At 33.4% G+C, this 26,196-nt stretch overlaps 1 protein-coding gene across 1 annotated transcript in view; it reads left to right on the plus strand.

Moving 5' to 3' along the window:
* LOC112461135 overlaps nt 1–26,196 on the plus strand; it is a 130,472-nt gene that overhangs the window by 53,238 nt on the left and 51,038 nt on the right. Inside the window, exon 2 of the mRNA XM_025026262.1 lies at nt 726–855. The gene's annotated coding sequence lies outside the window, so the exon portion shown is untranslated. The remainder of the gene's footprint in view (nt 1–725; nt 856–26,196) is intronic.

Consider the following 26,196-nt stretch of genomic DNA (forward strand, 5'->3'; position numbering starts at 1 on the left):
TATCTTATTAATTAATTTATTTCGTGGAATACATTACTGTTATCGAAAAATTGATGATTACCAGTATTGAGATAGCTGTTACCCAAATTCGTAAAACCGCGAATTTCTAGTAAAATCATCGAGTCCAATTCAAATGTGCCTTGTAATATGATGTGACATAAACCGCCTCGAAAACGCTATTATCAAAAGCATTTATGATCAGCTACTGCAAACAATTGCTTAATAAGTTAATTAATACGGAATAATTAATTAATGCTAAATATCATGTACGTCACTAATGAAACGATAATTGTGTCCACACATTAATATAATTATTCTATAAATTTGAACATTTTATTCTGTAGGTTATAACAATAGTAACAATAATGCAAACATCGCCTATGTTAAAGCATAGATTCTCGACACGCGTTTCCCAAATTATTTCTAACTTTGTTTCGAAATGTAATGACTTTAACTCGCGGGTCAATTTGTTTAAACTTCCCGTAACTTATCATCGTAAGTTATTGTATATATATTAGGAGGGCGACATCATGGCATAATATCTGCATGCGTCGGTTTCCGCTTCAAGACACCATTTAAAATGTTGCCGCTAACGTCTTTATTCCCCAACGATCGGCAACGTAAACGCTTGACTTCCGTAACTTTCAAATCAGGCGTGATCGACTAGTTCGCAAACTGTCGTTTGCGCGACCGAGATTGATGGCAGTTGTTCCTCTTCCTTACAGGAGGACCCGACGACACGGCGATTCAGTACGGAACTACAAGCGTTCGACAAAGACTGTAAAACGGGCGCGAACGAGGAAGAAGAGTCCGTTTCGGGAAACGGTGGGACTCAAACACGAAACCTGGGTCAAGGTAAGTTCAGCATTGTGTCATTATCGGTTATAAACGTGAGATTTTCTGAAAGGATAAGCCATGTAGGATCGTAGGATACATTATTAGTAAATAAATTAAAGGAATGTAGTAAAAAGTGTATGAATTTTACACAATTAGTAAGTTAAATAAACATTTATTTTAAAATCATCTGTTTTATTATAATACTATACACGATAGAGCAAATAGAAACTTTAGTGGAAATTCTCCGTTATATTTGACCTAAAAATTAAATTTGCTAATACTAATTATAAGATTTAAAAATTAATTGTTAATAATACATTAAAGTAACATTATCTTCGCGATTCTTAAAATAGTCCTCTATTTTTATATACTTACTATTATGGGCTTATATTTTTTGTAGAATGTATTATTCAAAAATTATTTTTTTTTTATGAAAAAAAAGGCTAAAAATGCACGCACCAGTGTGAAAAATTGTACATTGAATAAAAAGATATAGAACACAATTATTAGTACAAACGGAAAAAACCGCGCACTTGTTTTTTATTTTTACAAAAAATGTGTACTCGTGCAATCTTATAAAAATTCATAGTAATTTCTAAAAATAATGATTTTTTGAAAAAAGTAATAGTTTTACGGAAATATTAATAGTGAAAGAACTTTTTTCATCTTGTCTAGAAATATAGTTACATCATTTTTAATGGCGCTTGAAAATTTTAATGGATTTTCGTGCCGCCCGTGCTTGACAGTTTGTGTATTAAAAATTTTTGCTGCGCTGTCAGCGATTTTAACTGAGTTTCAACGTGTCGTTTAAACGTGCCGACTATGCCACTCAAGCGGATAATCGATAAAATAAATTATTCTATGTCGATCATATGATAAACGAAATTTTACGTCGATGTTGACGCGGAAAATCATACTTTACCATTAAAGTCAATTTAACCAACCTACATTACCTACATTATTACAATCTATGTATGGACTATTACTGCAAATTTTGCTAAAGACTTAAAAATAAATACACAATATAAGAATTAATAACCGTTAAACAATATAATGAAATTTAATAGAACCTTTTACTTGGTTTTTAATTATAATAAATTAAAAGGTAAAACATAGAGATATATAATTACAATTATGAAATAAACATTACAATATACAATTATTTACAGCAATTAAGTAGCTTGTTGGTATTATAAATTTATGCTCACTGATGACCGCTTCAGGGTTCGATGATTATCGTGCAACAGTGAATTTGTCGTCGAATTTTCGTAACTGCAAAGCGGAGCGAGCCAATTTGGTGGTCGCAGGTGAACATTGTCTTCCGTTAATTAATTTCGCTCCGCTAAATTCACTGAAAGTTTCGCATGGACTGGAAAGTGGCCCGGAGTATTATGCCGTAACTTCTCTTAGGGTATGACCTTGCGCTTACACGATGAAGCTCGCACTGATGCGAACCGTAAAGGGAGTGTAGTGATGGTGATGGCAATAGGGCTCGAGAAGAGCCGTAGGGTCAAATACCAGAGCAGCGCCGGTATTTCAAATCCATCTGAGCAGAAATGCGGCTATTCGTAGATTCGCTTGAATTAACATCTGTAATGCAAGGGTACATCTTGCTGATTCCTACGATAAAATTTTATTTTATGAGAATTTATTCAATATGTGTAACTTGAGAGGTTTTTCATTATTTTTTCTATTTTATTCAAATTCAATCCAAGTTTGTTGTCCGATGAATAACAATATTTATACATATTATTATCTTGTTAGTATTAAAAGAATAATTTAATGATTATAAACCAGATTTTGATATTACTAATATGTATTAGAATTAATTAAATTATGTACTTCTGAAATTATCGGTAATTGATACATCGGTATTGGAAAATTAATTGGCAATATTATACATCATGCATGTAATAATACTGATAAGTTATATTATCTGATCAAAGCGAAAGGCATCTAGCTAAAAAAACATTTTTTTTACTTTATTTTCGCTTAACTGAAATTTTCGTTAACTGAAACATTAATTAAGGGCGATTATTTATATAACGTCTTGTGATGAGTTTCTGTAACTTTTGGGTTTAGCCTTTCAGCGAATTAATACTCGACTGATATCGCAAAGAGACTTTTGAGGGAACGATGGCACATTGATTACCTCAGTGACCTGCTCTGCCGGGCAAGAAATGACTGGAACTTTAGATCTCCCACGGGATCACGCGGTTGGTATGTACACAGGGCGAATTGGGTCGGGAGAGAAATTTCAGGCCCGGAGATTTCGCCCTGTATTAATACCCGCGGGGCAAGAAATTGCAAACAAGATCTCCGCGCCCGCGCCGCGCCGGCACGTGAAATTAATCCTTCGCGTGCAACAGTTGAGGCATCGTTGCGCATAATAGCACTGGCGCCCCGCTTAGAATTACAACAGGAGCGACTCGCGGACGCGTGCGAAAGATTAAATCGCGCCCGCGATATTCCGCACGCGACTGCTCCGTGACAAGCACGCGAGCATTTATGAGAGACAAAACGTTTGATTGCCGTACGATATCTCGAAAGCAAGTAAAGTCAGAAATAATGGATGCACTTTAAGAAGAGAGTATCTACGAGACAAAGAAGGACATTAAAAAAAAAAAGTAAAGAATTTGAATGTATTTTATAAAACAGATATCACAAAGTACATGTAAAACGTGTCATTTAACAAAATAGTTTTCCAAGAATACAGTTAAAAAGTGGATAATCGAACAGGCTTGCGTGTACAATAAAAATTTATATCTTTTACGCTTCTTTTTAAATCCTTATAGTTAAGTCGGATTGACCACCAAGACGTGTATTTGTGTGGCTATTATCTGTCGTTAACGCATCAATGATTTACTGTGACTCAACATATCGTTAATTGGATATCATTATTGCTAATGCGGCTTGTGCGCAGCGGCGAAGCGTGATCCGAGATAACAAGGAGAAAGGCTAAACGATAACCGCCGTCGCGAAGTAGAAAACGCCGGTCAATGTCAGACGTAGGGCGAGGACCGTTCATTGCCGGATACTCGTCTAAATAGGAAGCCAAGGGGGAACGAAGCGAAAAAGAGAAGTTTAAACTAGAAAGAAGGGTGGGTAGAGGGGTAGGATGCGGATATAGAGGTAGAGAGTCCGCGATTTCCTTCCGAACGACTACCTTTCGATTCCATCGAAGTTACACGAGCCGCTGGATTCCAATCCGACGAGCGGGCCTCTATCTCGTTCTGTCTCCTCTTGAGCGGGCTTTGGCCGGTCTCTCTTGATTGCCGCAACAAAATCAATGCTCGAGAGAACGACGAGGGGAATCGTGATGAACGGATGTGTGCATGCTTCGTTGCACCGTGTAAATCGTTCACGCGAGAGAGCCAGGCGAAATTTGAAGCTCGCTGGTTAGGAATTGCGGGTTAGTGCGAGTTAACCATTTCCCACATGATTTCCTGCACGACAAATGCGTTTGCTTGTCAGAGAAGAACGTATCTGCAGAGTTGTGTTGCAGTTTTTATTTAATTTGAGATTCTTCAGTGGTTCATAAAAATTTGATTTTTTAGGGAGAGATATTGTAGCATTGACAAAAACAATACAGAAAAATATTATTGATAAGACTTTACAATATTAGTAAAGTTATAGTACATATTTGTGTAAATTTCACTATTTTTGAAGAATAGAAAAATTTTATTACATAGATATAACACTTGCACGGTGTCAATCTTTTTATTACATAATTTCAGTTATGTGATTGAAAAAGTTAGGATTGTTGAAGTTTACGAAAGTTATATTTCTTAGGAAACATAATAGGTTGTCTTCGCGAGATAGCGACCGATATAGGAAATAATATGGGTAGGTTTTATCATTGGAGAATGTAGGACGAAGGGAGGATACGTTGTTACGAATGGCGCTACTGATAACGCCCGTACGGCACGGCGCGTTTCGAACTTTAATCGTAGTTTACAGCCGACTCGCTTGTGCTCTAGTTTCACTTAGTTTCGTGTAATGCGCAAAATTGCAACTTCATCGCGTAGGACGTCCTCGCGAAAAGAATCTGTTTCCGCGAAAAACCATTTTAACAGATAGTTTAACGGACGTTTACTTTTTACTAACTATTTCTATATGGTGAATTTCATCATTTGAAATCTAAGCACGATAAAATAATAAATTGTGAATGTTAAATTCGATTAAATACCGAATTATTAGTTTTAACCCTTAAATGCCACACCTCTCAAGAATCTCGTAAATGACAAATGGGGTCTAAAAGACCCCCCAGCATGAAAAATGTCTCCTTACTCATTGATTTTTTGATATTTAGTTATGAAAATTATTTTCAATGTTGTTCAAGGCTTAGAAAAGAGAATAAAATGCTTATATTGTTAAAATTTCAATTTCAACATAGTATAAAAAATTAAGTAAACTGAGTAGGAATCACTCAACTATCATGAATGGGAGCATGAGCTCCATTTTTGGCGGAAACATTTGAAAATATATAATTGTAAAGGGTCTGGGGTCCGCTGGACCCCGCGTGGTATTTAAGGGTTAAAATTAAATTACATCCCTACGCAATTTATAATAGCTGATCGATTATAGATTTTGTTTACAATTGCGGTTGATTGATTCATTAATCGTAAACTATAACGCATTTATCGAGCTATAAATTAATATAACTGAATAATAATAATTCTCTTGTAATGAACCAATCATGAACCAAATAGGAATTATTTTTACTAATGATAAAATGAGCCATTTTTGTTCAAATATATAAATTACAGAAGAATATCATTTAAACAGTAATTAAGTTTATTCATTTATCCAGCAATTCAAAAAGCCCTCACTGTTCACGAGAATTGAGAAAAATCTATTTTCCGCGAGCACACAAGGAGTATGATATGATAATACATCGCGCTCGACCGAAGTTTCGGAGTTGACTCGCGCGCTGTTAAACGAGTATGCACCTGTTTGAGTCTCGAGTAGCTCATCACTACAATACGTGTATAGTATGGGAATACACAAGCGTACAAGGAGCATTCTCTTGTGATACTTATACCGGTCCCCACCAGCCAGGACCAACTCGCGCGCACATCTGTGTCAAACATTATGCAGACATGTAAAAGCCCCTTGAAATGCAAATATTTGCCGTAAGCGCAATTAAGGCCCTCTGCGCACGGAAATCTCGACCATTCCTCTATTTGCCCATTGTCGAAAAGACGCGACTCCGCATTTGCAAAATGCGTCACGGTGTGAGTCAGAACCAAAAGACGGTTTGTATGATCGAGAAAAGTGTTTTAGTGTCATTTCTCCAAAATGACTTCTGTCGGAGATACGGTATGTTGAAAGCATCTATCGTGCGGTGCTTGACAAAAGTTAATGGAATATCTAATGTTAAAAGGACCAGATAGAGAACCAAAAGTATTCAAAGAATCTTATTTCGAGCTTTATTTCTGGTAATCAACATTTAATTTACGTATTTTTTAATAATATATTACTGAATAAATAAAAATACGTACTGCAATTTAAATGTCGAGAAAAAGTTTTTAAAAGGCATAGTTACATTTCCGTAATTAAACACGGGAAAGCTGTTTTCACACAATAATAGATATTTCGCAAATTATAACATTGAATGTAAACCACGAGTAAAATAATGGCGAAATTATAATGTGGACAGCCGAACCTTTGTCCTCATAACTGGATTGACGAACGACCAGACGGATACGGCAGACATTCTACGCATCACGGCGCAATTATGCGATATCTATGGTCGACTGGAGTTTATTCCTATTCAATAGGAATAACATTAATAAGAGATTTGGAACTTTGTTGAGTAGATATTTGAACATTTTTTAACTAGTTTTGAGCATGCGAGAAGTTGCGCATAAAAACTGTATGATTGTCACGCTACCCAATAAGTAATAAGAGATAAACAAATTCTCCGTAGTATTAATTATACATTTTTTTAGACAGAAATATATCATATAAATCTTAACACTTTACCGGTTGACGTAAGATTAATTTTTCATGGAGTTAAGATTTTTTATTGTTATTTCATGAGTCATTGTAATAAATTATCATTTTATCGAAGAATGGGGTATATTTATTGTTGCGGGTGTAACGTAAATCGTCATTTGAATTCTATGAGGACCCTACGGACCATTTTTCTGCTTATACAGCATCCCCTGAGACGGATGTTTATGTCTCGTGGGAATCTCAGGAGTTCAAGAACACGATAGTACGATTTCACGTCGGAAAAACGCGACCCGGCAGGCAATGCCAGCAGACATTTCCATTACAAAGACGGCTGGTTTTGGATGGATCAAGCCGCGAGGATGCTACTCGAATATGTATGTGAGACACTCGTGAAAGGGGCTGCCTGACCTCGAACTCGAAATATATTCGTCAAGCCGCCTATTTCAATGATTCCTGACAGTTCCGGAAGCTCTTTTCGTCCGTCTTTCCCCGAATTCGAAAGATTGCAAACATTGAAATATTGCAGTTATTTTCAATATTACAGTATTTAAAGCGCACTTTATGGAGTATGATCCTCAAACAATATTAATTATTTATGCTCTGAAGACTTACGCGACAAGCGACTTATCGTTGATTTAAAAGTACAATATAACATTCATTTCTGTATATAACAGATCGCGGAATTAATTTCAGCAGCGCTTTATTTTATATTGTATTTTATAAATTCCGTACACTATTTTGTCGAATTTGATATGTAAAATTAATGGCCTTATCCATTGACCGCACGTTTGTGAAAGAGATTTCAAGGCATATGAGAGCAGTTATGAATAACTGAATCTAAGCCTTAAGGCATACACAACTCATGGTCGCATAATATTGGCATTGAAGAGACATTGCGGAGATTGGTTAAATTTGTTTATTTTGTTTTGAAAATGAAATTTCTTTTTTCGTTGTCGAAAAAATTCCATTTTATCTAATGGTTATTGTTGTTAATATTTTAATAATTCTTTCTGATTTATTTTTTGCTATATTTTCTATGGAAGATGTGATTGTTAACTTATTCAATGCTCTTTTTTTAATGCGTTTTGGTTTCTCTGCTTCAAATGCAATGTTATTTTTAAATTCTTTTTTTTATTTGTCTTTGTGTATAATCGCGTTCCAGAGTCGTACTGGCTATCGATTTATAACTAAAGAGAAAATAGTTCAGAGAAAGATATGACAAGAGACTGAGAAAATAAAAGGCAAAATATGAAATACTGAAAGAAAAAATTGAAACAAAAGAAAGAAATATAGATAGAAAATAAATTAGAAATGGAAAAGTTTAAATTATATAAATTAGATAATAAATAATTAAATAGCATAGTATTATTGTAAATTATGATTATTAGTATGATAATACAGGGTACTTAAAAAAAAAATTTATAGGTACTTATATGGAAGAAACTTTTTTGGAGAAACAGAACAAAATAACATAAAATATGATAATAACAAATGTATTTTGTCTTCTAAGACTCTCTACTTGTTCATCGTTGTCAACACATTTTTGGAATCTTCTCCAGGTGGTCTCTAGAGCCTTGAAGCACTTCCCCATATAGTTCCAAGTTACTTTCATATAAGTGTTAACATCTTTTTTAAACTGTATAATTGAGTTTGATAAAGATAATTTTTTTGATGAACATTTCTATAATTAAGACAAATAGAAGAAACTGTAGGAACTCTATTTTTCTTATAAAGAGAAAAAAACTTTGCTAGACGCGGATGTAATTAAGTCATAAAAGTTATTGGTACTTGAAATTTTTCATAATCTTGGAAATTAAAGGTTATACAACCTTCGAAATTACAAAACCAGCAAGGATATCTTTTCAAGAAATATTTAACCAAGAACTATTGATTTGCTTTTGTAACAAATTTGTGCAATATTTTATTTATGATATACGCATATGTTACATATATGTCACTAACTCCTTTACAGCGAATGCTTTTGTTAAATTTTACAAAGTCAATTTTCCTTTAATATTCGATCCGAGTGTTCCAGTTCGATATAATTATAATTTAATTAGTTGTGTTTTATTCCATACATATAAAATATCGTATGATGAAAATTTATCAAATGTCTTTTTTCGAAATTAATTTTGTATACATTATAAAAATATTTCATCGCAATTGCTGTTTCAAGTAACTCTTGTACGAAATCCGAGTTTAGTAATCGAGAGAACAATGATAAAACCTTGAAGAACGAATAATTTCCGGACATTTACGAATTATAATATACCAATGTAGGCATTGTCTATTCTCTATTCAATATAATTTATCCACGCTGTACGAAATTGTTTTTAGTCTAAAATTAATGAAAATTGAACAAACATTCATTACGTTTGTAATTTTAAGAAAGAAGTTACATTAACCTATACTATATTGCTTGTCTTTTACATATCAAAATGCATAATGGAATCAAATTTATGTGGATCAAATTTACGTCGAATATAACTCAATCTTACAATTAGTCGCACGAAGGAAAGGCATTTATTTATTCAATGCTATATTAATATATTTTGCAAACAAGTCTTTAAAACAAATAATTAAAAAATCATCTTAAGTATCAAACATTGATGCACATTGTGTGCATAATATAGCTATATATTCGTCTGGGCATCGAGGCGGCAGTGTGGTCTAGTGGTAGAGCGCCAGACTCGTAATCTGAGGAACCAGGTTCGAGTCCACTAGAGCCATGGAAAGTTTTGTCCGAAAGCTGCGCCCTCCGTGCAAGATTGGGGCCCTTGTGCGGAGCAAACTGGGTTCCGTCTTTCGGAAAGAGACATTAAGCCGTTGGTCCAAAGGGTTAAAACACTTTTGAGATGTTTTCGTTTTTGCTGCTGAGGTCGATTTGGCATTAGCATTATAGCTGCCACTTCGGGAGAATCAAAACTCTGTTCCCTCCCCACCACAAGCCAAAGAAATTATTATTATTACCTGAGTACCAACCGATGAAAGTTTCTGGTCGAATCTCCCGGATCCAAGGGTATTAACCTAGAGTTAATTCTGTATGATCTGTATCTTTTTTTAATGACTTATTTTTAATTATTTTTGTATTTTTTTATATTTGCGTAAATAATTAGTATATTTCTTGTTAAATAGAAACACTTTTAAGAAATTAAATACAACATGCATATATTTAATGCTTCTAATGCAATATGTGTAATACAATATATCTTTATTTATATTATAACATTTTGTTTTTTATTTTTGAACAGTCTAAAAGCAAGAAATCGTATTTTGTATAGTTCGTCATTTTTTAAAATAAAAAACCAAAGTTTATAAAAATTCTCTTAAAAATTACTACATTTTTTAAACCTCTTGGCAAAAATTTTTTTCGAGAAGTTCTACCTAATTTAAGTTTTTGTAACAATCTGAATTCAGCATTATTCAGACTAAAAATAGTCAAAAGGCATTCGTTAGTGGCAGATTAATATTATATGTATATCTTGATATTATATTGTTATTACGAATTAAAAAAAAAAAAAACATTTTTTGGTGTCATATTTTATTGGCCATAACGAATTTTCTGTACAAAAACAGCTTACTGTGCTACGTTTAATAACTAATTTTATTTAATTAAGTACTCGATATCTTTCGAAAGAAAATTAGCGATAACTTTCTTGTTGCCAATTGGGATAATGCACTGACGTTTTTTACGTATTTTTGATCGGTTTAACCATTCTAAATCGTCCTTTCGTTTAGTGTAAATGAGCGCGTCATTTCCAGATCTCCCACACGAATCTTTTCTCGTACTAGAAATTGTTATCATTATTTAAATGTATTTCGTGCGTTACCTCATGCTCTGTATCACTTTATATATGTTATGTGCGTCTAGAAATACTGCGCTCATCTTTCTGGGAAAAATATAACCCATTTTAAGACTTACGATTTTAGATAATCAAATTATTTGGATATCGTAACCCTAATTAACATTTTGGTTAGTGTTTATTAATATATTTAAATACATTTTAAAAAAATATTATATTAATGTTGTTGAATAGAGGAGATTTTACTATGAAACTTTTATTTAAAACATTTTTTGATATCTCGAATACTTTTCGAAATATATCGAGAAAAGCAGAAACTGGCTCTACATATGAATGGTGGTTTTACCCCTTAAAACCATTTTTGGGCAGCTACAAAAAATGTCTAAATTTATCTCCCCCTACACTGTTGGAAAATTTGTGTTAAATATAACATAAATCGCATGTCCAAAACAGTCCACCCAAATTTTTGTGTTAGTTTAACATAATATGGATGTGTTAAATGGTAACACCGATATTATGTTAAAAGTTAAAATATTTCAACAGAAAAGAAATGTAATTCTGATTGTAATTTGACGTTAATTATGCGTACAATTAACATAACTTTTATGTTGAAGTTAAGATTGTATAAGATAAAATTAACGCTCTTTTTCTGTAAATTTTTATTCCCACTTCTGTTATAAAGTAAAATCAACACTTTTTTTGTAAATTTTAACACATTTAATAAATACGTTCAAATTGTGTTATTTTAACATATTTTTAAAATTATTTTTAATAATTTTACATTTTAAATTTGTTAAGTTTAATTAACATAGCAGGCATATGTTAAATCTACACATGTATGTGTTGATTATTTTACACAAAAATTTTAAGGACCTTTTTTAACAAAACTACAAAAATTTTCCAACAGTGTACCTTTTATTATGACATTTATATATTTTATATTTTGTATTTTAAAAATAACGTTAGATAATAATTTGTCTGTATTTTATATTAATTTAATAACCAATATGCAATAAGCAAAAACAATTAAAAATGCTTTTATTTAAATTGCTTTATCATAGATATGTGGACATATTAATAATATTAAATTTAATATGCATTTGATTTCTAAGTTTAATTTATTTTTAAATATAGTAGATTTATAATAATTTTTAAATAAAATACGTAAATGATATATCGATCATTTAAGTAATCATAAAAGGAAAGAAATGATTTGCACGTAACAATTAAAATTTTTCTCTTAAAGTAAATTTTAATTATTACGTTAATATATAACATCTATATACATATCTATTAACTAAATTGAAGCAAATTTATTTATTAATTAAATAATGTTTTTTTAATAAAATATCTAACAATATTTTTATAGTTTTTAAATAAGAATATTTTTATTCTAAAATTAAATCTTTTTTTTTTGTTTTTTTACGAATAGGATATAACTTTTCTTTTTTAATAGAATAATAGTTTTCATAAACAATGCTAATAAGTTTATAAAACGGAGCATAAAATATACCGTAACAACTCAGTTATCGAATTTTATTTAAAATGTAACGAATAAAATACTCGGTGTAATTTTATTTTGCTAAATTTTAAATATTTTAAAAGAATAACAATTTTGCCGGTACGCGGCCTTGATGTTTGTTTAACGTATGACGAGCGCTATATGACATACACAAGGCCTGCACTGCGCGCCGTGTCATTCGCACAATAAGACTCGAGTCGGCAGGTAGAGTGACGTGTGCCTCTTTGCATGTACCTATATATCGGCATTACCCGTCGAAACGCAATCGCGTCAAGTACGAGGAGAAGCCAAACGTGACTATTTTCTACAAACAATTAGCTTGATTATTAGTTTGGATAACTGAATTAACTTTTGAGATTAACTGTAAATAAATCGAGTACCTACTTTTATCAAAGCAAATATACCGCGCGTGTTACTTAAGAATCGAAAGAGAATGAGAATTATATTGTATAAAGTATTTAGCTTTATCACAATGTGCGATAATGAGCTTTTCTAATGACATTTAAATTTGCACATATTTTCTATTGAGCTTCGACTTAAACGTAAATTTTCATCACTTTTGGATTCAGAACGCAAAATAATACACGAATTGTTGAACACACTGAATACATTTTGTACTTATACAATACTGAATTTTGATTTTATATTAATTATTTTTAAATAATTGAATGTTAATTAATTGTTGAATCTATTTTATTAAAATATTACATCGCATGTGATATTAGAATGCGGACATTATTTTTAAATCCTCCGGACATTGCACTCCGATTGCGTTTTGATGGGATTTCATTGCAATGTGATATAGTAAAGTACACATTGTGATTATATTGGGCCTTATCAAGCAGATGATTATTCTATTGTAATGATCAATATGTGCGACCGTAATTAACCGTGTTTTCGCGAGTATTATATGTTATACGAGTGAACGAATCTGAGAGACAGAGGCTTGAGCTTTTCATCGTAGTCAGAATCCTATTGCGATGTATCGATCGTATCAGTGAATGTCATATTATCTGTCATTAAATTAATGGATTTGATAACAATTATATCAAAAATTATTTATATGCATATACGTATAATGTGTATATAAATGTGTACATATTATTAGATATTATATATAAAAATTAGATATAAGGATTTGATTATATGTATAATATAACGCTTTATTTATTACTTTGGAATAGATAGGTTAATACGAATTAATGAAAATATTTAATGTCGAAATTGTTATAATTGTTAATTTATTGAAAGTTAATTTTTTTATTTATATATATAACGACTATAAATACGAATTTAAACCATTTTAATCTAATCATGAATTTTCGAGTATATAATATATATATAGGTGTATATATATATATATATATATATATTATATATATATGTACTATTAACATCGTGCAATAATAAATAAAATTTTCTCCATACTCGTCGACCGATGGAAAATGTACGTCAATACTTTATTTAATCTTTAATCGATAATAAAAAAGCATGTCTGCGAGATATAAATTGATATTCACCTGCATCGCGTTCATTCGATACGATTAACACCCGATTCATCGCTACTCGCATATCAGGTGTCTCTTTCTCTTTTTCCTATTGTTTTATTTCTAGTGAAAATAGAGATCAATTTATATCGAAGCTTTTTATATTAAGAGAAATTAATACGTTTGTACTTTTCAACTTTGTCATTTTAATAATTATTATTATACGTATATATAATATATGTATATATATATAAAATAATAATTATAATTACTGATTATAATTTAGTTAATTCCGAAATTAGTCTCTATTTTCTATTGATTGTGATATGAATAAATAAATTTATTGGCGAGTCTCTGAGCAAGAATATTTGCCCATTTATAGCTTTATAAGCCTAAAAGGAGCACTTAATCTAATGTACACACCGAGGTAAATTTCTATTTTAATAATTGTGTCAGAGCTGTAGTTAGAGATTCTTAAAATTTAATTTAAATTAGCATCAATTTACATTTCACAAGAACGCAGTTTAAGCAAGCTTTAAATTATAATTGAATGACTTTAAAAGAAATTAAACATTGTTTTCAATTGATTTGAGCTAAGGATATGTCGTAGAAAATCTTTCGCTTTAAAATTTTTGTGAATATATACAGTACCGGTTAAAAGTATTGCATCGTTTATGGAAACAGGTGGCGCAGAAAGCTGTTCTAATGAACCAAAGATTCGAGTTCAAATCCGACCAAAAATCGTCGGTTTTTATTCGATCGACACCTCTCTCGGAAGGTACTCTCGAGAGAGTATCTCTTGCCACGAGTACCTTTCTATATTTGAGGATTGGTCCTCCAAATTGGGGATTGGGCGCTAGGCTAACAACCTGTCCTTATAAAAAAATTATTTTTAAGAAACCAGAAAGGAGGCCTCGCGGATTTGATGAAGGCCAAACTTCAGAAGGCCATGCATGGCTCGATCTTGAGCTGTAGTTCCATTGAAAAAGAGAAATTCGATGAATTAAAGAAAAAAGTAACTTCTATCATATAAGGACATCAGGATTCTGACAAGTAACTTATTAACCGAAAGTGATGTAGACCGTGAACTGACAAGAGAAGTCTACCATTTTGCAAAATTTGCAATAATTATTGAGTAATTAACTAATACGTCTGAGCGAATAAAAACTTTTATTTTAATAAGAAAACACATATGTAACATAAATATTATAAAATTTTATTTCAGTGCTGTTATTTTATGCTTTGATAAGAATACTTTGAGAAGAAAACAAAGATCTTAATGACTTGATTGCCTTGTTTTGTATTATCGTAGATAATAGTTAATTTATATTACCCAATAACGGTCTAAATGCCGAATTTAATTTTCAGGTTTATTATCGTGAGAATTTGACTATTTGAATATGAAATGTAGATATTGATGACTTATCAATGCTTAGATGCCACTTAGATCTCTCTCGTTAATCATATTTGCTTCCGACATCAATACGAGACGTTGCTCGCAATCGAGTCAAATAAATTTGTTTATCAAATTAAAAGTACGCGACGGTTCATTCTACCTGCTTCCAAAGAGTCCGCAGCATTATAAGAAGTCAGAGGTTTATACCTCGTTTGCAGTATCACTTATGCAGAACTGTCCAAGATTTATACGCAAAATACGTAACATACGGTTTCTATATTTTCGGAGATGATGCAGTACTTTTGATGCGGTACTGTAGAAATCAGTGTATGCACTGATCTCACATTTAGACGTGAAATGTGTACAGACTTTACGTGCTAACGGATGAACCAGTGGAAGTGGCACAATGCAAAGGTCAATCTCTCGTTCATCTCGAGCAAAAACGAGGTTTTCATCAAGACGATAAGGAAATCGATGCTTCTTGCGGTTTTGATATCCTCCTGCGTACTCTTGATACTTCAATATACAAGATAAACGATATAGAAATATTGCAGGTATATCTGATTTTAAAAAGATGCAATTGTCATTCTTTAATATAAAAGATTTTCCGCTTTAGCGTTATATTTGAAGTTTAATCTAACAGCAATATTATTTATTTAGCGAGCTCTTTTGGAAATTGAACCGTCTGATGATCCTCGAGTAGCGTTTGATCATTTCTTCGCCAAGACACCCCCCCCCCCCCCCGTATACATGCGAATGGAAAGAAGTTGATAGACAATTAAAAGTTCTGATGGAAGGTGAGAATGAGATCGATTAAACAATGCTCGAGGAGATTTACGTCATTGCGCGCGGGTTTCTGCTATTCGGGCGGAATTATAAAATACATATTCACGGGTTTTTTCGCACTCGTAAAAAGAACCGACGATACTTTAACAAGTAAGCAGGCGCGATATATTAGCTCGCGAGAACTTTCAAAAAGATGAGATGTGATTATGAAAGTGGAAGAAAGCTTTCAAGCGAATCAGTTGCACGGGTAGCGAAATATGGATGAAATAAGAACAGAATGGGAGATTCGTAACTTCGCCGTTCACGTTTATTCCTACGCGACGCGACCGTTTCGGCCATATTACGTCGCTGCAAATCGGTTGCAGAGGATGGAACAGCCGGATGAAATTTATTCCATTTCACGATAAGTTCCTTCGTTATTGCATTTGCGTTTGGCTGTACGTGGCTCGCCGCTTCGCGTATAGCATTGCCATGAAACATGTTTATTGAGAAACGTAGCAAGGATCGGTCCCTATCGATCTCTCAGCTCGGTGTACAGTTTATTGAGTCTGCGACATAGTCGGTTATTTGTTCGGTTTGTATACGTAAAGAGAAGGACTATCGAATTTCGGTCTTCGATTGATCGAAAGTATTAGTTGCAGAGAGTTTAGCGAATGACGAAGTTTATAAGCACGAGAAACGCAATATGTACGGCGCGCGCGCGCGCGCGCGACGCCCGCAGTTTAATTCAATCACTTGTATTTTCATGAAAGAAGCTAAATGGACTTCTCTTTATTTTGCAAGAGTAGCTCGTTTCCCCGGGAACGGTAACCTGAAATTTATTCTTCGAGCGTGGACTGGCTGTTATTCCGTAGAAAATTCCCTTCTCGAGAAAGAGAGAGAGAAAGAGAGATGAGGCTACAAAGTTGAAAGACGAAGTGTGTTCGCTTGTCTCGCTTTACGCACGTGTGCGCGTTGTTTTACCCTGCTTCCCGTTTGTTGAAATATAAAATAATGGAACGTTGTTCTGTTGCAGCGCGATAGATTATCTTGGGAATTTTATCGATTAACGTGGTTAATTCTTGATTGGCCGCGCGGTGAGCAGAAATTCGATTTAATTAACTGCTCGTAGAATTATTTGGTAAAATTACGAAATAAAGTTGATAGGTACTAGGAAATTGAAGAATAATTGATTGATCGAGCAAACGAAGAAAATACACATGCTACTCGGGAATGAGTGGTTTCACGAGTCGATCTCTAAGATCTCTATTTACCGTGGTTTAATTGTATTTGCTTATTAATTTGTTACGTGGCATTCTCGCGAATACAAATTGTCTCTCGGTGCAATAATATTTTATCGTTTCTGCTTATTTTGCGAAACGTTTATTGCGGTTATAAAGGTATTTTGCATATTTGTGATTCATTAGGACGTTATCAGCTGAATTGTGCGATATAAAAATCACACTATTTAATAGAAACAAAATTATGAATATTATTGTTCTCCCCCCAAAATTATACATATATACATAAATTTAAATTAATTAATAACTTTCCAAGTAAATTAAAATTATCCGCTTTAGAAATATCGAAACGCAAATTGCTTTACTAAGAAGATTATATTTTAATCGATAATCAAATGTATGATCAATAGGGTATGATTTTTTCTTTTTCTCTCTTTCTCTCTTCGTACAAGTGCGTCGATTTCAACCATACTTTCTACCGAGAAATTGTAATCATAACATTCGCTGAAAGCAATTTAAGTTTGGAAGGAAAGCAAAAGGACGAGAGACTCACTGAGTGCAATTAGACAATTCTTTCTCCTGGGTATGTACATTGACGGTTGGTAGTTTAATTAACGAGTCTGGCTGCGGAGATATAATTAATTTCCACGATCCCTCGCAATATTTGTACGCCTTTGGCGTTTATTCAAGATGTAGGGGGCGCAAGGACGAAAGTCCGCGCGAATGGCCGAGAGGAAAGTAGCTCAAATGGTGGACATATTCAGCATCGCCGTCGGGTGGAAATTGCTTTTCCTACTCGCTGTACAACAATTCGTGCTTGCGTATGCGTCACGCCCCACATAAACGCCTGGAGCCCTGATATTTTCCGTATACGCAATATCGCCCAGCGCGCAAATAGAATCCGCAAATCTTTTTCTTCTTTTTTCGTCACCCGCTGGGTGTGTGTCGCCTCTACTCGTTTCTTCGCTTCTTTTATTTCTCTCCGTGCAAGTTAGTTGCAATTCATGCAGTTAGTTCTGTTACGTGATTTTATAAATAAACTTTGGTCTGTTCATAATTTATTGTATTTTTTTTTTTCATCTTTTCTGGTGATACGCAAAAATATAATTTTCTAGCTTTCAACAGTATATTTGAGTTTTGATATTTGTAATTTTAAAGAGTTATAAAAAGCTTTAAAAAAAAAATGAACATCAAAAAGAGATGGAAAGAGGATGAAAAATATTTATTTTCTGAATACATAGTTTTGTGAATAGGTGCATTTGCCTTTATATTGTGCAGACATCTATGTCATGCATCATGCACCACAAAAACTGATTTGTATTACATAAAAGAAAGCCAGGAATATATTTTATATGTCTCTGTTCAAAGAATTTCAAAAAGCATTATAGGTGAGATAATTAAAAGGATTCAGGAAATAAAATTTACAAACACTTAAATCTCCGCGGTTCTTTCTCTTGTCGGTCATCGTCATATAATCCTTTTTTCCTTTTTATTCGTCTATCTCTGGTTTTCCATCCTCTCCGCAGCGACGAAAATCTCTCTTGGTAAATTGAATGGCTTTGCGAGCAGGATGGAAGCACCTAATAAGGTCGTGCCAGCTTATTGAAAGTTGGATTTCCGCACTCCTCCTCAATGTGAGGACCAAACCCTAACTTAACAACGAAAGATCCCTACGCGGAAGAAGTCAGAAATCACGTTTAACGGTAGAAGAATTTATTAAGTCGCTCGATATAATATAAAATTAGTAATGTACAACATTGAAAGTTTTTCGATGACTGTGTGCCAGTTATTTTCAATGATTAACTGTTTCAATCTTTGAATTATAAGTATCAAATATCGCTGAAAATTTAAAAATGTTTAAATATCTTTAAGAATCTGCTATCTTTTTTAGGAAGAAGATATATTTTGTAACAATAATTTTTAAAAATCATAAAATAATTTTAGATTTTTTAAATTTGCCATTTTTATCCATGAGGGAAAAATGTTTCTGCCTCAATTTGATACGCAGGATATCAAATTTTTATATGATTTTGGAATTAAAAATTGTAAATTAAAATATTTTTTTCATAATTTTACATAGTATAAATAATAATAGAGGTATAAAATAATAATACAGCATAATATTGCATAATATTGCATAATATTACATAACATACAAAAATATATATTTTTTGAAAAGAAGTGTACGTACTTATGAGATATCAACTTCGTGAACTCGATTTTACTTATGATCACATAAAGAAATTTTATGGTCGACGTAGAGAAACCGCGCTGGAAACGGATTACGACACACACACGTTTCCTTATACCTATTCTTATATCTATTCATGTTTCTCATCAATAACTGAATGTGTGATGGCCGCGACGTAGTTGGAATTTTAATAAGATATTTTTATAGGTTTTCCATAAACAAAGATGACGGCAATCCACAAGACATTCCCGGAATTGTAAACAGCTTGTTCGCATTTAACTATTAAAAAGAAAAAAAATTTGATAAATATTTTATATTAATAAAGTTATTAACACAGTTTTATGCAATATGTATATTATTGTACATGTTAACACTTAATAATTTCTAAAATTAAATATAAAATTTGTATAATATTTAATGTGACATTATATACTACTTAATCTCCCATTTTTTATAAAATACCACTTTTTTTATTAAACTAATATTGCAGTTCTTATTACAATAGTAAGAGAAACTGAGAATTATTGATATCATAAAAATAACAGTGTCAAAAAACAAATGTTTTATGCATCGCTTCTTTCTCCACAAATGCTTCTATTATCCTGAGTTTTTTATATAATTTGCTCTTCTATTCGTGATCTATAAAAAGTAATATATATTTATCCTATCATATTATTAGATGAGAAACTGCATGTAATGCAAACTTTATTTGAGTTAGAATTGCACGGATCTCGCATCTATTTTTTAAAACGGTCGCGTCAGGAATGGGAACGTTTCTCCTTCCCGTAGCAAAGCATCGCTATTGTTCGGCGCATGAAACGCAAACAGCGATTAGAGATCCGCTCTGACGTCAATGGCACCGCAAAGTGGCTGCTGCAACTAAAGCAACATCCACTCTGAAACGATCGTATACCTTGATAGCGTTGTGTCGTGCGATAACAGCACCCCGTTGTGAGCAGACGTCGATCGATAGGGGCACGCATATACACGTGCATGCATTTCGACCGGTATAGCGCGGAAACGACGAATTACAAACATAAAAACAATAAAAAGCATCAGGGAAAAACGCTGGATACGGCCAACTGTGTGTACCGAAAGATAAATTAATCCTTCGAGATTGAACATGCACATGTTTGCTTTATTTATCTGTTTGTTTAATTAAGTTCCGTGTCACTGATCGTGAAAACGAGCGATATATTTTCGTTGCAAAATGGCGTCGGATTTGTGGAATTAAGCCGGAGGAACTGCTGCCAGTTTCTCGTAAAATATGGTTTATTTTAAATAAATATTATTTATAATAATGCATTTCTCGTGGTATACGAAGTTGACCGATTTAGAAGAAGTTTGAAATCGTAAGGGAAAATGCCAAGGGAGCATGCAATATCATATTTCAAGCGTACAATAATGGTTGATCTACGTTCGAAGGGAAGTAGAGATAACTTCTTATCCGGAGAATATTTTTCTACGATATTACGCTAGACTGAAATTGATTTTAAAAAATTGAAGAAAACATTTCGATATAAAACTTTGCAAACAGTACGAAGGATCGTAGAATTTCTATTATATAAAAGTTCAATGATTATTTTAAAAACATTATTTCTTATTGTTATTGCTTAAACTTCGATATTGACTTCGGTATTACCGCTATTGATTAAAGGTTAAAGTTGCCTGCTGTTACAGCTGCTTGTTAAATTCTGTATAACCAAAGTTGAATTTACCTAAATTTCAAAGTACTCAAACTTGACTTTATGATATTATTATATTAGGCAGATTGAACTTTAATAATATTTCACAATGTGAAAACAAAAGTTTCGCGATAGAATCATACATATAATGAACGCGACAATCATCTTCATATATCTTCGTCTCGTAGGAATACTTTAAAAAGTTTTATATAAAATTGCGAATTTATTTTTATTTGTCTCGCAAAATTAAATTCTGACAATTACGGTAATTTGAGCAGTTCTTCCCACTTTTATCATTTGCAAATCCGACAATGATGTTCCCATGTTGCGCTTATTAGTTGCTAAACCGAGTATTTCTGTAATTTCTCCTGGGTCGGGGCTATCTCCCCAGGGCACTTTCTTTTTATTTAACGGGCATATGAGGGAAGTTCCAGAGCCGCCAAGTTTCGGCGGTTTCAGCGTCGTAAAACGAAAATGCCCACGCGCTAAAAAAGTAATCATTCGCAGTTATTGCTTCAGTAACTTTTGTACGTCGTTTTAAAACGAAAAAATTGAGCAATATTAACAATGTAATTATAATTTCGTTTTGACTCGACATGAATAACATTTCTGTTTTCAAATTGTAGTAATAAAGGACTCGCGTTTTGCGGACGTAAAAACTCCATTACATAAAATCGCAGTGCTAAGCTAACCCAGTTTCCTTTGAAGTCATTATTCGGTAGAACTCTGGTGAGTGAATATTTCATTCTCTTTGTGGTCAAAGGAAACAGCTGTCACTATTCAAATAATTCCTGACGTTCAGTCATAATCCCGAGAGATAATACGTAGCCCCTGTTAAGTCGGCCAGTGACAGCAAAAAATTTACTTGAAGTTTAAACGCGATACTCGCACTTTTGCGTCTACGAATCGGATTGTCTTATTCGATTTCCGGAAATTTTCGCTCAGCAGGAAGTTGTCGCGGGATGCATTATCGTGCAGTACGTTTCACACACTTCGGGAAACACTGCGTCAGAATCTGCAAAACCGCGTTATGTCACCTCGGGACCACCAAATCAATAGAGCTGGCCGACAGGCGGCGGTTAACTATTTGGACTGCCGCAAGTTTGGATCCATGCTTGCGTAGGCGGATGTTGTTAGGCGCCGGTTAGAATCATTGGGCCAAAAGTTGATTCGTGCGTACGCACGTATTTACACATGTAAAATTTAGAGACGCGAAATTTTTATGTATAATAATTGCGGGCTTTTTGCATAGAGCTCTTCGCAATTACATATTTGTAGTTACAAGTTGCGGGATCGTTTTTTTCTCCCACAAAACGATAAGCGGAAATTCTCGACTGCTGAGTGGATTATGGCGTAATCCTTCCGCGACATTCGAAAATCTGCCGCAGCGGCGTATTATCCTGGGGTTCCTTTATCGTTCTGTCCGTAATTTTATATAGGATCTCGTAATCCCCTTTATCGCAAGATTAAGATCCTTATGTTTCACCTTTTTATTTCGTTTTTATGATAATAAATTGCTACGTTTTGTAAAAATTTTGCGATCGTACATTGGCGTATTAGAGATAATCTTTGTTTTAACGCTTTGTTTATCATTATTAGCTATTTTGGACAATAAAAACTACGAAGTATTATTGTATAACAAAGAGATGAATGTCATATTAACTAACCAATATGTGTACTCTGGTTCTATTTAAAATTTCTTTGTAGATTTCATGATTATTTGAAAGTCGCTGATCCTTTTATCAAGTAATTAAAGTTATTGAAGCGGTAGTCATTTTTGTAAATTGGGGTTTAAAGTTTCGCAGTTTTAAGACGGATTTTAATATAATCCACCTTCGTTTATCTAAGAGAGAAAAAGCGAGAGAGAAAGATAGAATTATTTTTATTTTTTTATCCGTTTGCAGATTTGGAGAGCGATAGGATTCGCAGACGATTTAAAGGGTTGAAATTAGTTTCTAGAATGACGTCATTGTCCGGCGCTCATGCAGGAGAATTTTACCCCTCTGTTTCCACGATATCAATTATTCGCGGCACGGAGTCACGTATTTAAACGGCCGCAAACAGCTTCGAAGTTGCATAGCTGTTGTAAAAAATTCGGATGTGACACTGCCACGGAGAAAAATGGGTCGTACGAGCTCTGGGTATTCGTAAGACTTCCTTCGTATTTTGTAAAAATATTTTATCATTCTTGTTTACACTTGTATCGTGAAATTGCGAAATTCTCTACGTGCTGCTTGTGATAAATTATCTCTTGTCCGTGTCGTCTGATTAAACTTTGCCATATAAAAGAAGTGGAACAGATTTTTGCAGATAAATTTTCATTTCCTGTATTTCGTAAATAAATCATAGCTGTACTTTATCGTGCGAGACTATTATTTTTAATTAAAATTTTGCTCGAATATATGAGACACGCTAAAGAGAAAAGACGAAATTTTCAAGCTTCTAAAGTAATATTGAATGATAATAGAGAGATTATAATTGCATTGGTGAATGCGAAATTGAGGCACATGCATCGAAAGCCACGGAGAATTATCAAAGCGGTTCAGTTTGGTCCACCGGCGCGGCCCGTCGACTAAGGTTCGACTAATAAGATTGCTGGAATACACTCAATGAGCAGTAACGAAGCAGCTTGGAACTGCTTCAAGGGAAATTGGCATAAATGGAACAGCGACTGCAAACCGACGCGTCCATTGTTAAGCGCTTGTAATCAATATGCGCCTAGAGTACGTATTAAACTGGCGCATGAGAGGCTCAGAACGGGAATTAATCTGAGATTATGCCCGCGGTTACATCTCTTAAAATGATTAAAACCGACTATTTATTAATTAAACCGTTATCTTTTTCTCTCTCTGCCCAAACATTTTCTTTTACAAACTAATTTTTTTTTGTTATCTTTTTTTTAATATAAATTTTGTGGAAAACCAGATTATTATCAAAGAAGAAAAAGAGTCTTTTAATTATAGAGAGAGATATATTAATATCGGATATAAAAATATAGGAATTTCATCATTTCGTAAACAAATTACAAATTATTCGTAACGTAATCTAATTTCATTAATAATTCTAAATTAATCGAGATCAGCGAGACAACAATAATCAATGTTATTCTGTGATCTTAAAATAAAAGTGAAGCAATGTGATATCTCGGAATTAATTTTTTATTTCTAAATCACGGAATAGCATCGTTAACTGCTGAAACTGTCTTTGATGCTCTCTATGAACATTCTCTACAAACTATAATGATAGACCTGATCGAGAGACAATGATATCCGATGTCGCTATTATCAAAATTGCACTAGCAAGAACGCCTTCTATTGAGCAAGAGGAACTTCCCTTTATGGCGCACTCCGTCAAATTGCTCGTTGCGTTAAGTAAATCGAGCTCTCCGCGTCAACTACTGCTTTAGACTCATCTCCCTGCTGTTACGCCGTTTACCATTCAGCGCTACTTGCATTCATGTTCCATTTGTAGGCCGGGCCGACTCGCCGGCGTGAATAGACGCGCCTCTCGTTCGGCCATTTCTTATATGAAAACAGGCACCTGTGCGAATTACTTTTTTCGCACAATCCGCAGAGATTTCATTAATTCTCTAAAGGTTTAATTTCGTAACGTACAACAGTGCACTGTAGCGTTCGAATTTTTGCAGCCGTTTAAATAGAATATACAATTTAAAATTAATTTAAAACTACGATATCGGGGAAAAAATATTTTTTATATAGTTTCTCTTCTTTTTTCTGTTTTTCTCCAAATAAAAATTGTAAAAATATGTTGTTATTTTTTTATCTATACTATTATATAAAATCCTTACGGGTAGTGTATGTTTGAACGTTAATAACGTGAAAACTATTGGACCGAATTTTTACCACAAGTACATGAAATAGGGCTAGAATTTTCCGGGGAGTGCTATAGAGTGTGTAGTTTTTCGTTACCGATTTTCTGAAAACCGATTTTTTTAATTTTTCTAATTCTTACGGGTAAAAGAATTTAAAAAATCGGTTTTCAGAAAATAGATAACGAAAAACTATACACTCTATAGCACTCCCCGGAAAATTCTACCCCTATTTTATATGGTTTTAATACAAATTCGGTCCAATAGTTTTTAAGTTAAAAACGTTCAAACATACACCACCCGTAAGAATTAAAAAAAAAAAATAAAAAACGTTATTAACTTAAAAACTATTGGACCGAATTTATATTAAAACCATATAAAATAGGGGTAGAATTTTCTGGCGAATGCTATAGAGTGTATAGTTTTTCGTTATCTATTTTCTGGAAACTCATTTAAAAATTTTTTTTAATTCTTACAAGTGTGGTGTATGTTTGAACGTTTTTAACTTAAAAACTATTGGACCGAATTTGTATTAGAACCATATAAAATAGGGATAAAATTTTCCGGGGAGTGCTGTAAAGTGTATAGTTTTTCGTTACCGATTTTCTGGAAACCGGTTTTTTTAATTTTTTTTAATTCTTACGCGAAATAATTGACCGAATCTCGGAGAGGGAGAGGGAGAGAGAGAGAGAGAGAGAGACTATTGAGCGAGATTATTTGCGTGTATTATTACACATGTCCTCCGGGGCGAAGCCCGGGTAACCAGCTAGTCTATGTATATATACCTATATATAGCTTTCTAATAGTGAATTTTATTATTGTTGTATTGTTAATTGTATTATAAAGCAATCGTAATTTAACATGCACATAATTGCTACATATATATTCTATACAGTCACAATTCCAATTAATCAATGACTATCGAATGTCGCGCGATTGATCACCAGCGACAGGGCAAGAGGCCAATTACGTAATTTGCTTACGGGAAGGGGGTTAATGTGCGTTTCGCATTGAACGGGAAAATGCGCGTAATCGCACGAAAATTCGATTAGCGAAGTTCCAGGATGCACGACGGCGATAACAGTTAATTGTGCGTTTCATTAGCGCGCGGACGTTTCCGCGCTGCCGTACGCACCGTTGTTGTTGCTAAAACGGTGTTTTAACGCCGAGTAATCCGATACGTTTTAAAGCCGCCGTTCTCTGTGTACCAGATACTCCGGGGCAAATGCACTTGAAAAGTTAAGTTTATTTCGCAGGCTAATGATGTATAACTAGATCTATTTATAGTCCGCGCAATCCGAATCGATATGCACGGTAATCATTTATAATTTGGGCAACAAAAAACCTTGATCAATATATATTCATGTATTCATTTCATTCATTTTGTAGAATTGATATTCTAATTCTTGACAATATAGTAAATACTCTCGTGCAATATATTCGAAACTGAATTAGCTGCCAAACATTTCAATGTGTTTC

Source organism: Temnothorax curvispinosus, unplaced genomic scaffold (genome assembly GCF_003070985.1).
Source record: "Temnothorax curvispinosus isolate PA1 unplaced genomic scaffold, ASM307098v1 QBEX01011098.1, whole genome shotgun sequence".
Lineage (NCBI taxonomy): Eukaryota > Metazoa > Arthropoda > Insecta > Hymenoptera > Formicidae > Temnothorax > Temnothorax curvispinosus.